Genomic DNA, 14,453 nt, shown 5'->3' with positions numbered 1-14,453 from the left:
GTATGAAAGGACACAAATTTGAGGAAGGATTGACTGAAGTAAATTCAATACTACCATGTGCTTGTCTTACTGCTCAAATCCCTCAGTTATTTTATTTTTAACCTGTGTGTGTTAGGTTACAGAAATGTAGCTTGGATTAGTCTTTCTGACTAACTCCTGATTTGAGATCAAACAAGGAAGGAAATGTCATTCAAGAAAGCAATATGATTGCGTGGACAGGAAAAATCGGGTAAACTTGCTCTCCTGTTTGTGTCACTGGCCTCGTTTGTTTCAGAGCTGTGATATAAGACACTTAAAGCACTTGATCAATTTATTTCTTGATCAGTTTTAAACGTTCTGAAGTGTAAACAAAGCACCTCTGAAGGGACTGAGCAGCCCTAGCGACAGGAGGCGAAGAAGCAGTGCAGGTTGTCCCGTTTCCCCTCCCCCTTCCCTTCTCCGGTTGACTTCTTGGGTCCCCTCACTCCACAGTCCCAATCCCACCATGTCCCAGAAACAAGAGGAGGAGAACCCTGGGGAGGAGACCGGTAAAGGAGAAGCAGGACACACAGGATAAAGAAGGTACGCTCCCTGAGAGAGCCAAGGAGACAAAGTTAAAGGCCAAATGTCTAAGCCTAGGACAAAAGCTTGGAGGCTCCGACTTCCTCATGAAGAGACTCCAGAGAGGGCAAAAGTACTTTGACTCAGGAGACTACGACATGCCCAAAGCCGAGATGAAGAATAAGCAGCTACCAAGTACAGGACAAGACAAGAACCTGGTGACGCGTGACCACGTCCCCAACCCACAGGATCTGCCCCAGCGAAAGTCCTCGCTCATCACCAGCAAGCTTGCGAGGTAACTGGGGCCCCCTTCTGCTTCCCTTCCTCACCCACTGGACTTTTATATATCATAGACAGGGATGGAATGGGCACCTAGTTATATCTTCTCAACTTGCTAGCCAGAAATGACTGTGATTCTCCTGGGGGGCTGCTGAGAAGGTAATGTGGGCTGAAGAGAGGCTCTGAGTTCATTTCTTTGGATAAATAGAGATTTTCACACCCTCATGTGGCCCAGGTAGGGGGTCAGAAATGGGAGACTAGGATTGGATAATGCTGCAAACTCTCTTTTTCTTTTATACAAGAAACTGGGGAGATGTGATTTCTCCTTTTGGAAGAGAATATCCCCAAATTGGTTAGCCTAGGCCTTGGGAATAATATGACAGGTTTAACATCCCAAGGCTAACCTGACATGGTTGGGAAAGGTAGATTGAATGGGATCCGTTTCCTGTGCTTTAAGTGTTTTGTCCCTTGGGCTGCTACTGCTTCATGTTTCCATTATGACTGGTTTAGAGAAGCCTCAAAAAGAAAAACTGATTTCCTTGCCTAAAACTATAGTGCCCACTTAACCTCCTTTACTCAGTCAGTGTCTTTTACAGTTTGCCCTGGCTCTTAAATAACATAAAGATTGGAGGATATAATTCACATAAAATGAACACCTTCTCTCTCTCTTCCAGCATGTTGCTTTTTGAAAGTATCATGGGATAGTGGAAAGAACACTGGGTTAGAAGTCAATATATCTGGGTTCTAGCTCCACTCAGTCTAGGCAGAATGGACGTGTAACCTTGGTCATGTCATTTAACCTCTCCGGATTTCTATTTCCTCATCTGTAAAACAGAGTTGAATATAGATGAGATTGATTCTGATTCTAAAATCCTGAAAAAAACTGTGCTGTTCATTGTAAAGCCAAAAGTGAGGAAGGCCCATAGGTGAGCCTACAGAGGGGAACTATTTGAAGACTACATGCGGAGAGAAGTTGAGGTTTGGGGGTTATAGATTCAGGCGAGAGGGGCTCATCAGGATCATGAGGGTCTTGAGGGTCAAGAAAAAAAATTCTAAGCTAGCAAAGCTCTTGCCTCTGCCCTCACCTGCTTTCCTACAATCTGGGCCCTTGCTGCTAAAAAGCTGCGGGCCTGGAGAAACATGCTCAGTCATGCACATGTGGAGCCCCACATTTCAGATGTTATCAGCTGCCAGGCGTATTGTTAGGGAGACAAGAAGAAAAGGGATGAACTGAGCGAGCCGCCAGGGCTTAGTGCTACAGCAGGGCTGGGGCAGCAGGTTCTCAGGAGATGACTCACCTTGGAGGAAGCTAGGGAAGGTGGTTAGGGAGAAAGGGAAGAAGCACTGAGACATCTCTGCCCTCCTAGAGCTCAGTAACCCAGCTCCTGTGCTCTGAGAAGCAGAGTGCTGCTCGTGAACCAGGTGGAGAAAAGGGGCTGCAGACGGCCAGCGTTGTCAATCTAGTTATCAGTTGTTGGCTTGAATGTCACTGAATGCAGCCTGCTAGATCACAGAGAGGGCAGGGTGGGAACTAGCTAGCCGTTCAAGAGAGGAAGATTTTATAATCCTCTCTCGCCCTCTCAGCTCACCAGTTCTGATACGCCACACCTCTGGCGCAATGAGAACAACTGATGAACTTGCTGATGCACATGTAGGGGGTTGGGGATGCCTCCACTTCTTTCCTGACCAGCCATTCACTTTTCAGGCCATCATTCCAACTGGATAGGAAAACGTTGGTGAGGAGGGAATGGAGAGAGCAGGATCCCGTGATTCCCTGGCCCCCAAACTCCTTGGCTGTCACCTATAATTGTATATAATTTTTGTGTTTCTTGCTCCATTTCCCCATGCTGTCTTCCTTAGTCTAAAATCCATGGGGAAAGGGGAAAGTGTTGCACATCCTTGTATAGTTTCCTCAACTCTCCCAGACATGTTGTACACAGATATGGCGTGTTTATTATATATGTAAATATATATATAATTTTGTACGTTTTCATCTCCAATCTTCTCACATTTTGTACTCTTTTCTTTTCTGTCTGAGCTGTCTTCTCTATCGGTCAGTATGACTCCTCAAGACCGAGGCCACAGCAAGTCTGGTTTTTAGGAAGGAATAGAAGAAATAGGGAAATCAGAAAAACTTTTGGTCTCTTTCTCCACCTGGTCATCTTCAAGGCTAAGAAATCAAAGAAGCAAAAGCTACCCTCTCTATATGCCACCTGTTTCCACAGCGTGAAGTGCATAGTTTCCATGGCAAAGAAGGGTCATTTCAAAATCCAAATCCAAATTGCTCTGATTAAACCTAGATCATTAAGTCCACTCAGAAGAACATGTGTGCTGTCTGGCCCTGACCTCCGGGAAGTTACCACCTGATCACTGTGTGCTTCCAGTCCATCTCCGCTGCTGCAAGTGGCTCTGACCATGCCTCTGAGACCAAGCCTGCTCTGAGCCAGGAAGTTTACACCCCTGAAAACCTCCAGTTATTTTGATCTTGTCTAAATAATTTTTTTTTCTGTTTTTGTTTTCATGGGCATCTCCAGAAAGAGAACATTTTGTTTTGAAGATAGGAAAAGACTGAAATTTTCTCTCTCTCTCTTTTTTTAAACAACTCGCTGAATAAGATTGAGACATGTGCCAGGTAGCCCTGATTGTTAAGTGTGGAAGAGTGATGGGGTAGAGACTGGGGTGGAACTTAGGGCTCTTTCCCTTCCTACTTGACAGTGTTTTCTTTTTCTTCTGTGTTGGTCCGCAGCGGCCAACTTGAATAATGCTGCCCGGGGCTCTGCCAGATACTGAGACGTTGCCCCCCTGGGTCCTGTGCTGGCTCCCGGCCCTCCCTGCTTTTGCAGCCAGGGGTCCAGAGGTGGCTTGGGTGTGGGCTGGAGAGGCAGAAACCCCTGCCCTTGTTGGGAGACGTCTCAGTGAAATCCTGGGGGTGGGGGTGGGGTGGGGGTGTGAGAGGGTGGAGTGGAGATTTGGGAGAATATGAATTAGGGCTTGGAGTTGATAAAAACATTCTTGACTATCCTTCTGCTTAACCACGTGGCTTCTGTGGGGTGGGTGTGAGGAACAGGACATAAAGTGGACTAAAGATGAGAGGCTCTGATTCAGCTCTGTAGAAGAATGCCTTGTTTGCTTGGATGTGGCCGGGGACCTGGTGTCAGATAAAGGAAACTGTCCGTCTAAATATGAAAGATGCAGACAGCTCCTCTGCAGAGCAAGCTGAGAACTCAATGTTAATTGTTCATAAAAAAAAAAAAAAAAAAGAACCTCTAAGGGGACAGTCTATTAGGATGTTTGCCTAGTCACTTCCTGCTTCATGCCCACATCCTCATATAACCGGTTGTTTCCTCGCAAGAGTAAGTCCCTGCTCGGGTATGGACAAAAATTCCCTTATTTTTCACCTGAAATTTGCCGTGGAGACACTTAGTTCACCTTGCATAATCCCACTTTCCTTATTACTTCTTTCTAGCAGTCTTCTCTTTAGGACGGTAATCTCACAGCAGGGGCCATAGTCTCAAGATCTGGGTGTATGTATGTTTTGGGGGTGGGGAGATGGGGCTTCAGGACAGGATTTAGAAGTTTAATGCCCAAGAATCTTGGCTGTCATTTTTTACAAGCTATTTGTTTTTTACTGTTATGTAAAGAGGACAGAATATAAAACTTACAGAATTGTTGAGCAATGTTATATAAGGCAATATAAGGCACGTCGCACAGAATACGTTGATCTGTCTTGGGAATAGGACTTCCATTTTGTAATTGAACGGTTCTTAATTGTTGAGTGTAGTAGTACAGAGCTTAAAACAGCCTCTCTCTTTTCTCTTTTCTCTCCATCTATTGATTCTGGTGTTTTCTGGGGTGAAAGAAGGTAGATCTAACGCCTCTTGGTTTTACGAATCTTTTGAAGCGTTGTGGAGAGCCATTTGTCACTTTCCTCTGCTGCTGATTAGCCAAGGACAAAGGAAAAGGAGGTAAAGGAAGGGCAGAGTGATCACGTCACCCTCTATTGGAAACTGGCCCATGTTTGTCAGCTGACTTTCTTCTGATTGAGAGTCTTATAATTATATTTGGGGATGGACTCCAGGATACAGAGTGATGATTATTTGTCACTGATAATTAAGTAATTATCATTTTGCCTGAATGGAGAAGAACCCAAACCTTTGCTGGGCACATCAGGAGGAGGCAGTGAGTGGGGTAGCCATCCTTCTGAAGGCAACTTCTCCACGGCCATGTTATAACAGTAGCTCCTGTGTGGGTTCTCACGGACACTTAAAAAAATCTCCAAAGCCTTTGACAATGTACTTTCCCCCATTTTAGACCGGTGTAAGTTACTTATTATTTAGTGATATCACAAGGGACAAACTCCAAAGTTTTTATTTCTGAGCCAGATGGGTACATTGTATTTTTTTTTTCAATATGAGGCAGCAAAATTATTCTCCAAGCAGCAAGATTATTATGCTACGTGTTCGTATCCATCATGCTGGGATTCCCTTTCTTGCTTTCAGTGTCATTATTTTGGTCTGTATTTATGGATGCTGAGGAAATGCACAACAAATATGGACCCTTGCACGCATTTTAAAAATACCTATTTCTCTAAAATTCTTACATTCAAGGAAGCATGTCTCATTCTCCCTTCCTTTTATTAAGAATAAGGACAGCATTTCCACTCACTGCAGTGTTAGCAGGAGATCTTCTAGCAGCAACTGCTTCTTACATTATTAATAGCCTCACAAAAAATGTGCTGTTGCTGTGGTGGGTACATATCAATTTGTACCAGGGTAGGACATTTTCTCAGACATGAATAAAAAACCAGTTCAGGATGCAGGGTGTGTATAATGATATCAGGACTCACAGTATAACAGACTCGTCAGCATCCTGGTGATGTGGAAGGAACACTGAGGTGGGAGTCTTGGGCTGGACAATCAAGTCTGCCATTCATATGTGGTGTGAGCTTGGACAACTGCTTGATATCTCTTAGCCTCAGTCTTGGCATTTGTAAACTAAGGAGATACTCTTCATGCCCTGCTCAGATCCCCTCATATGCATTTTCTCATTCTGGATACCAATCCCCTCACCTCCCGCATGCTTTGCTTCTACTGGCAGGGCCTGCAGTTTTCTATAGGGGACCACCTTTGACTCACGGTGCCTCTTGCTTCATCCTTACTCACAAAAGTGCCAGGAGTTTATATGTTCCCCACTAGGCCTCCTCTAGCCTATCCAGTGACAGACTGATCTAGTAGTATGAAAGCCCAGCTGCCTTGCCGTCAGGGTGAATACATTCTGAAGGTGTAATATCTTCCAGGGCTTCCTATGCTATTGCTGGGACTATACCTGAAATCGCAACCTTGCTTGATGTCTCCCCTCCCTGCTCTTCTCTCACCTCCTTACTTGTTTCCCCAGGGAATAGTTTCTTAAAAACCACTTGCACCGGCCTTCCCTGGTGGCGCAGTGGATGGGAATCCGCCTGCCGATGCAGGGGACGCGGGTTCGTGCCCCGGTCCGGGAGGATCCCACATGCCGCGGAGCGGCTGGGTCCGTGAGCCATGGCCACTGAGCCTGCGCATCCGGAGCCTGTGCTCCGCAATGGGAGAGGCCACAACAGTGAGAGGCCCACGTACCGCAAAAAAGAAAAATAAATAAAAAAACAAACCACTTGTACCTAAACCCTCATCGCAGGATCTGCTTCTTTAGAACCCTGCCAACCTCATTGAACCAGCTGTTCAAAGTTAAATAAATGTTTAATTAGCACAGTCTTCTTGTTCTTTTAATATTTTGATAGTGCTTTAAGAGTTGCCCAAGTTCTTATAATGAGACTATGGAGTTCATCAGTCTACATACCTGTGTTGGGGGGGTGAGTATAATTGGCCCCTTGAGGTCCAGATTCAAGTGAAAAAATGTTACTCTTTCACTTCTTAATATTTACTTGTTTCATCATAGCAATAGCTTGTAGTGGAAAGGAATTACTATTGCATTTTACAGAAGAGAAAGTTGAAACTCAGAAAGCACACATTGTGTAAGTGAAATCATGCAGTATTTGTCCTTCTGTGATTGGCTTATTTCACTTAGCATAAGGTTCCCAAGGTTTATCTATGTTGTTGCATATGGCAGGATTTCCTTCTTCTTTATGGCTGAATAATATTCCATTATGTCTATCTATCTTAATCTATCTATCTATAGATATAGATATAGATATGCCACATTTTCTTGAGGTATCTAAAGTAGTCAGAATTACAGAAGCAGAAAATAGAAGGGTGGTAGCCACGGTCAAGGCAGAGAGAGAAATGGGAAATTGCCATCATTTGATGGGTCTAAAATTTCAGCTATGTGAGAAGAATAAATTCTAGAGATCTACTGTACAACGTTGTGTTTTCAGCTAACAAAACTGTGCTGTACACTTTAAAAAATGTTAAGAGAGCAGGTCTCCTATTATCTCTTGTTACCACAATTTAAAAAAAGAAAACAAGGGACACATCACTTGTCTATATGTCTACAGAACTTGGTTGCACCATTGGAGCTCACGTGTCCCAGCTCTGAGCTCAAAGTCCTCTCCACTGCGAACTAGTCTGTAGGTAAATGATGTCCTTGAAACCTCCCGATTTCCTGGTCCACCCCCCATCTGCTTGGCATTGTTTCCACTAAAACCTCAATTTCATGTTTAATTCTGAGAAACTTTTCAAATGATGACTAAGATATTAGCTGTTAGGGACTCAGGGAGCATCGATAATTTTAAAGGGTGCTTTAGGTATCCAAAGATTTAATATTCAAAGGAATCAAAACTGGAATGATACTGGACAAGATTATTTTTTTCTCAAGTTCTAAAATCATACAGTGTATGTAATGGAAAGAACATGGGAACCATATTTTTGCCTATCTTCATGTTGAATTGAGATTCATTCATCTTTAGAAGGAAACCATTTGGCATTTTCTTTTACGACAAAACCGTTATGATTTTGTTTGTTCGTGTAATTTGGTTACTGAACATCAAATTTTCTGAAGAAAAACTGACACTTTGAAGAAGCCAGTTTGCAAAGTAAAGAAATTTTCATATGAGAAGAGTGGGAGAGAGTCAGTTAAGGTTCAAAGAAACCTTTATTTTAACTCTCACAGCAGGAGTAAAGCACTCAAGGGGTTTAGGTTCCAGGAAGGAAACATGCAGTCTTCTCAGACTGAAAAGAAGAAAAGTCAAACTCAGAGTCACTCAGAGGTTTCAAAGAGGTAATTAGCACCTTTCTTCTTTGTAACTGACAACTAAGTGACTTCCTAATCAGCCCAGATGTTAGGAAAAAGATAAAGGTTTTAAAGCACTGGCTCGACTCTTAGAGTGTGAAGATTACCCCGGGGAAGCTGCTTTCTAAGGCAGATTTTGAGCCTAGTGCCTGTAAGCTCTGTTTTCTCTTGTTGGCCGGTAGAGCCCAGGAATCTCCATGTGTAACATGCAGGGAGACTGTTTCCATGTTCCTCACATCTAGAAACAGAGCAGGTGACGTATTATTTTAATACAGGCCAGTATTCCAGTAAGGACTCTTTACAGCAGAATCCTATTGTTACCAATGCTGTTGCCCCTGCCCCTCCCTGGAATAGAAAATAATTACTCTTACCTAAGTTTCAGGAAGGAGCTCAAAGAGAAAAAATGAATGAGAACCAACTAGGCCCAAGATGGCAGAAGATCTGACTTCCAGCGGACCTTGAGCCTCATTATACACTCATTGTAATACATTAGCTAAATGACACACCTACCAGCCCCTTGACAGTTGCTATGACAACAACCAGAAAAGCCCATGCAAGGACTGAAAAGGAGAGATGCAACAATTCCAGGTCCAAACCACACCCGTGTTCTCAGATACCTCATGAATATTCCTCCTACTCTTTCCAACTCCCTCCCTTTTACCTCGACCCTCCCTCGTATAGATTTGGTGGCTCTGCTAGAATTGGGTTGAGAAGTTGATTTGTGAATTAGGTTCCTGCTTCTCCTTTGGCCATTGAATAAAACTTGTGCAGTTCCAGTTTCAGTATCGGTTTTGTTATTGGCCGCACAAATGTATAACTGAGTAACTTTACTGTACAGCAGAAATTAACACAGCATTGTAAATCAACTATATATCAATTAAAAAAAGAAAAAAAAAAAAGAACGTCCCTGGCTGAGACAGGGGGCCTCGCCTGGCTAGGACATTGCCACGGGTCCTGTCAACCAATTCAATAACAATATGATGTTTGTATTGTTATTTTTCCCTCTTAATATCTTGTAATAACTTATATGTTTGCCAAGGAAAACAGATGTGACAGGAAACTAAAGTGCCTGTGGTGAGAGGACTTTACTGTTTTCTGAGAAGCAGTTGAAATAAATGAAGATACATAGAGAAGAAAACAATTCTGAACAAATGCTAACAGCCATCAAATATGATATTTAAATGAACTCCTATTCAGTTTTGTTTTCTTCTGTGTAGCTTCAAGAAAACAATTGAAGATCAATGAGTAGAGTAATGACTCTTCAGAGACATGGATTTCTAATAGAGTTGTCTCAGCTGAACTGCCTCAAGTAAAGTGAGTTCCAGATTCCTGGAAGATTTGCAAACATTAAATAACCAACCAACCGGCAAGATGAAATGGTACAAGGCCCACTGGTAATTCATGTTCCCTCACTGCCCATGTGTCCTTCCAGACAGCAAGACGGTGGACATCTCAACAGAAGAAGAGCGCCCACTCACATCCGCACATATACCTACTGCATAGAATTGCTTCTCTTTTTCTCTCTATAATTGCGTCTTTTGCTAAATTTATTGAGGGATCATAATTTCCAGAAATGCAACAAGGTCAGATGTAAAAAGTAGTTATATGGTGGTGCAATAAAAATTAACTAATAACGAAGTACTGCCACTTACACCCATCAAAATGGAAACATTTACAGCAACTACAATATTTATTTTGTTGGGAGTATAGTGAAAATACTACTCTAACACCTGTTGGTGTAAATACATATTGTCACATCTTTTTTTATTAAGCTATCTTAAAGATGCTATTGAAATCTAACATGCATATACTCTTTGATCCAGCAATACTGTATTCCTTGAAAGGTATCTTATAGAAACCAAAAGACCAGTAAGCAAAGATCTATGTACCAAGGGCTTTCTTGCATTTTTATGCATGTAGAAATGTATAAGGAAAAATGCCCATCAATGAAGAATTGGTTATACAAATTGTGGTGTGTTAACACCAGGAAATAAAGCCATTAGAAAGAATGGGTTAGAATTATTTCTGTTGGGACTTCCCTGGTGATGCAGCGGTTAAGAATCCACCTGCCAATGCAGGGGACACGGGTTTGATCCCTGGCCTGGGAAGATCCCACATGTTGCAGAGCAACTAAGCCCGTGCTCCACAACTACTGAGCCTGCGCTCTAGAGCCGGTGAGCCACAACCACTGAGCCCGTGCACCACAACTACTGAAGAGCCCGTGCTCTGCAACAAGAGAAGCCACTGCAATGAGAAGCCCGCATACTGCAATGAAGAGTAACCCCCTCTCGCCACAACTAGAGAAAGCCCGCATGCAGCAACGAAGACCCAATGCAGCCAAAAAATAAATAAAATTAAAAAAAAAAAGAAAGGGAGCATTAATTAAAAAAAGAAAGAATTATGTCTGTTTACTGGAAAGAATGTTTACTAGATATTGAGAAAAGCAAGATGAAGAAAAATGTGTATAACAGAAATTTAGGTTTATATATTTGTGTGTATATACATATAAGTATAATATACATATTATATGTAGTGTGTGTGTATATTGTGTGCCTTGGTATATCTAGGTGTGGAGACAAGAATGGAAGATATAGATATTAACATGTTTTACCTAAAAGGGCACTGGTGTGGATGGAGAGGGAGAGGAAAGAGGAAGGAAGGAAGGCAAAGAAATGAAAGTGAAAGAGTGAAAAAATGCAAGACTGCATTAAGTAAATAGTATACATGATATGGTTCCACATTTGTATAGTATGCAAAATATACATGTGTAAAAAATGTACAGCATCTTTTTCTGAGAGATGGGGGAAATAGTATATGCATATTTTATTAGCCATGTTTTAAAATCTAAATGATGAATAACATTTTGAGGAAAAAGTCAGCAAATAACAGAGCAGATTCAGCTCAATGGTATATTTGCTTGTTTAGTTTTCTACAATCTTTCTCATTCCAGCTCTGATTTAATGCAATTTGCAATGAAAAGTACAGCATAATCTGAAAAATAATTGAGGAAATTACAGGATGCGGAATTTAAATGCATTTTTTACAATTATTTTTTATAAGCAATAACAAAAACCTCAATTTGGGTATCTGACAAGGCGCTCGTGACTGAAGGGTTTATGCGTCCAAGCAGAACATTATCAGTATTTTATTGAGTTGGGTCTCTTGATGAATTGACCTCATTTATCTCTATGACAGAGCAAAGAGATTTTTTTCACTTGGACAAACATTCAGGCGTTGTTGGGTATTGTCAAACTCAATAAGTCAATGGGAATTCCAGGGGAAAAATTATTTATTTTATTTGCACTCTAGCATAGGACTTAACAGAAAAAGGTCTACAGGATAAGAGATTATTGCTTCAACCTTTCCATCTTGTTTTGTTTAATTTAACACTTCAGCGAACTTCCCAATAGTAACATACTGCCTTAGACATTTCTAACTCCTTTTAGGTCTTTTACAGTTTTCACTGAATACCACAAATTAAGGAGTTCATTGTGGGTCAGGATATATTATTTCTGAAACCATGGATATGGATCTGATATTTCACTTATCACTAAATCTATCAAGTGATAATTGTTTCCCCAGAGCCGTTAAACACAAGGACAGTTTGTAAGTGGCTCTACCTATACTGGTATGTCTTCTAGCGTAAAAACTTCAGACAGAAATGAATGATCTCCTATGGCAGTGAGAGTGTACACCTTCACCTGTCAGTTCCACCCACTTTCCAATTATTGCACCAGGCCTGCAAGCTCGCCCTCAGAAAAGGACCTGGCTGGCTTTCACCCTAACCCCTTCTTGCAGAAGTTCTTAACTCAGCTGTAGAACTCCTCTCAATGTGAAACATGTCACGGAGTCTTCCAGTCCCAGATGTAGGTTTCAAAAACACAATTCTCCAGATTTAGATAGAGAACATTTAACTAAAGGGAAAAAAAAACTTAAGTCTTTTCAGTCCGAAGCTAGTAATGTGTCCCAGGTTGAGGAAAATAGGTCAAATATTGATTAAAACCCCAAATATTGTTTTTCCTTGTAACTTTAATGCACCCTTCCTTCCTTCTTTCCTTCCTCCCTCCCTCATTCCCTCCCTCCCTTCCTTTCTTCCCTTCTGACATTCAACAAGCATACATGCCAGGTGCTAAGCTGGTTACTGAATATACTGGTTTCCTATTTCTGCTGTAACAAATTGCCGCAAACTTAGTGGCTTAAAACAGCAATTTTTTTTTTCTTTTAGTTACAGAATACAGGAATCCAGACTGAGTCATAAACAGCTAAGTCAAGATGTCAGTAGGGCTGTGCTCCCTTGGGTGGCTCCAGGGGAGAATCCGTTTCCCGTTGCTTCTTCCAATGTCTGATGAATGCTGACGTTCCTGGGCTTGTGGCCATGTCACTCCAATCTCTGCTCCTCTTGTCACGTTGCTTTTGGCTCTTCTGTGTCAATTTTCCCTCTGCCTTTCTCTTATAAGGACATTTGAGATTGCATTTAGGGCCCACCCTAATCATTCAGAATAATCTTCCAATCTCAAGACCCTTAATTTAATTTCACCAACAAAGTCCCTTTTGCCACAGAAGGTAATTTTTGTGGGTTTTAGGAATTAGGATCTGATTATGTTTGAGGACCAATATTCAGCCTACCGTACTGGAGACACATGAAATACAAACCATGTACCTGCCCTCAAAAAAGCCCACATGAAAACCATGTAAACAGATTACCTAAATCTTAGAAAGTTTAATGTTAGACACAGACTCTGAGAGCATACTATTTTCCTGCTAGGAAATGATTAGGAATTAATGGCTTCCCAATTATTAAATTCAGTTTCAATCTGAATAGGGATCAATGCCAACTTGACTATATGAATCAAAAATTAAAACTCATTGCAGATGGAGATGTCCTTTCATGTCTGTGGTGGGCTGAATAATGAACCCCGAAGATAACCAGGCCCCAGTTCATGCAGCCCATGTTTGATACTTTATATGGTAATGGGGTCTTTGCAGCTGCAATTAAACAAAGGATTTTGAAATGGGAAGATTATCCTGGATTATCTGAGTGGGTCCTATATGTAATGTAACTGTCCTTATAAGAGGGAGGCAGAGGGAGTTGTGAAAACAAATGAGAAGGCAAAGGGATGATGGAGAAAGAGAAAGATTTGTGATGCTGAGCTACTGCCTCTGAAAACGGAGGAGGGGGGTTCATAAGCCAAGGAGTGCAAGGAAGACAGCTCTAGAAGCCGGACAAGGCCAGGAAAGGGGTTCTTTCCTGGAGCCTGTGGAGGGCGTAGAGCCCTGTGCACACCTTTCCTTTATCCCACTGAAACTGATTTTGGTCTCCCGACATCCAGAACTGGAAGCGAATACATGTCTGGTGTTTTAAGCCACCAAATGTTTGTTAATTTATTAAAGCAGCCACAGGAAACCAATACAGTGTTTATAGGCTCTGAATGTTTTCTGCAACTCAGTGTAGCAGAAAGAGCCTGTTCTGAGAGATTGGAGACAGAATCCCAGAACAGCTAGTTACTCACGAACTAGGGACCACAGGCAACTGCATGCTTCCGAAGCCCAGGTCCTCTGTCTACACTGTAACCCATGACTCTTCTTTATGTTTTAATGTTATCTACATAAAAATAATCTATATTTAACCTCCAACACATAATAAATTTCCAAATATCAAATTAGGACAATAACACTGATACAATGCACATATTCCTGGGTCAGGTTCTGGACTAGAAAGAGGACATGAGACAATCTGTTCAGAGTAGAGGAGATCATCTCATTATTATCCTTTTTCTGGATCATAATCCAATTCAGGAACACACTTTGTATTTACTTGTCACGTCTCATTAGTCTCTTTTAATCCAGCACAGTTCCTCTGTATTTCTTTGTTTTTTTTTTTTTTTTTTTTTTTTATTGTTTGGCACTTTTAAACAGTACTGCGTGTTGTTTTGTGCTGTATCCCTCAGATCAGGTTGGTCTGATGTTTCCTCAGGATTGCATTTAGGTTATGCTATTTTTGGCAGGAAACCCACAGAAGCAATGCTGTGTCCTTCTCAGTGCACCCTATCAGAATGCACATGTTGTCAGTTGACCTTGTTTAGGGATTTGGGGTGAACGGTGTATGGGAATTCCTCCCAATTTCATACATCTAAATGAAAAAATTCAAAGTTAAAAAAATCCCTACTTTTCAGCATAGGATATAAATTAGTGAACTGGTGTAGTTTTAAATGTCTAGTGTATCATGTAAAAAGTTGAAAGAGTTAATGTCCCTCGAAAATGGCCTACCTATCAGCATCGTAAAATCTTGGATACAGAAACAGTGGAGGTGTTTCAGGAGCAGAACTTCATGGGTAAGAGTCAGGGATCCAGCAGATCAGACCTGCTGATTAGATCTCTGCCATTTAGTGGCCCACTGATCCTTGGCAATACAT

The 14,453-nt window shown here is 41.7% G+C and overlaps 1 pseudogene; it reads left to right on the top strand.

The window, feature by feature from the left end:
* The first annotated feature begins 484 nt into the window (after positions 1-484).
* LOC136133626 (alpha-endosulfine pseudogene) overlaps positions 485-14,453 on the top strand; it is a 30,659-nt pseudogene continuing 16,690 nt past the window's right edge.

This window comes from Phocoena phocoena, chromosome 14, assembly GCF_963924675.1.
Source record: "Phocoena phocoena chromosome 14, mPhoPho1.1, whole genome shotgun sequence".
NCBI lineage: Eukaryota > Metazoa > Chordata > Mammalia > Artiodactyla > Phocoenidae > Phocoena > Phocoena phocoena.
Note: the sequence above shows the minus strand (reverse complement) of the source record. Positions and strands in the feature narration are given on the sequence as shown.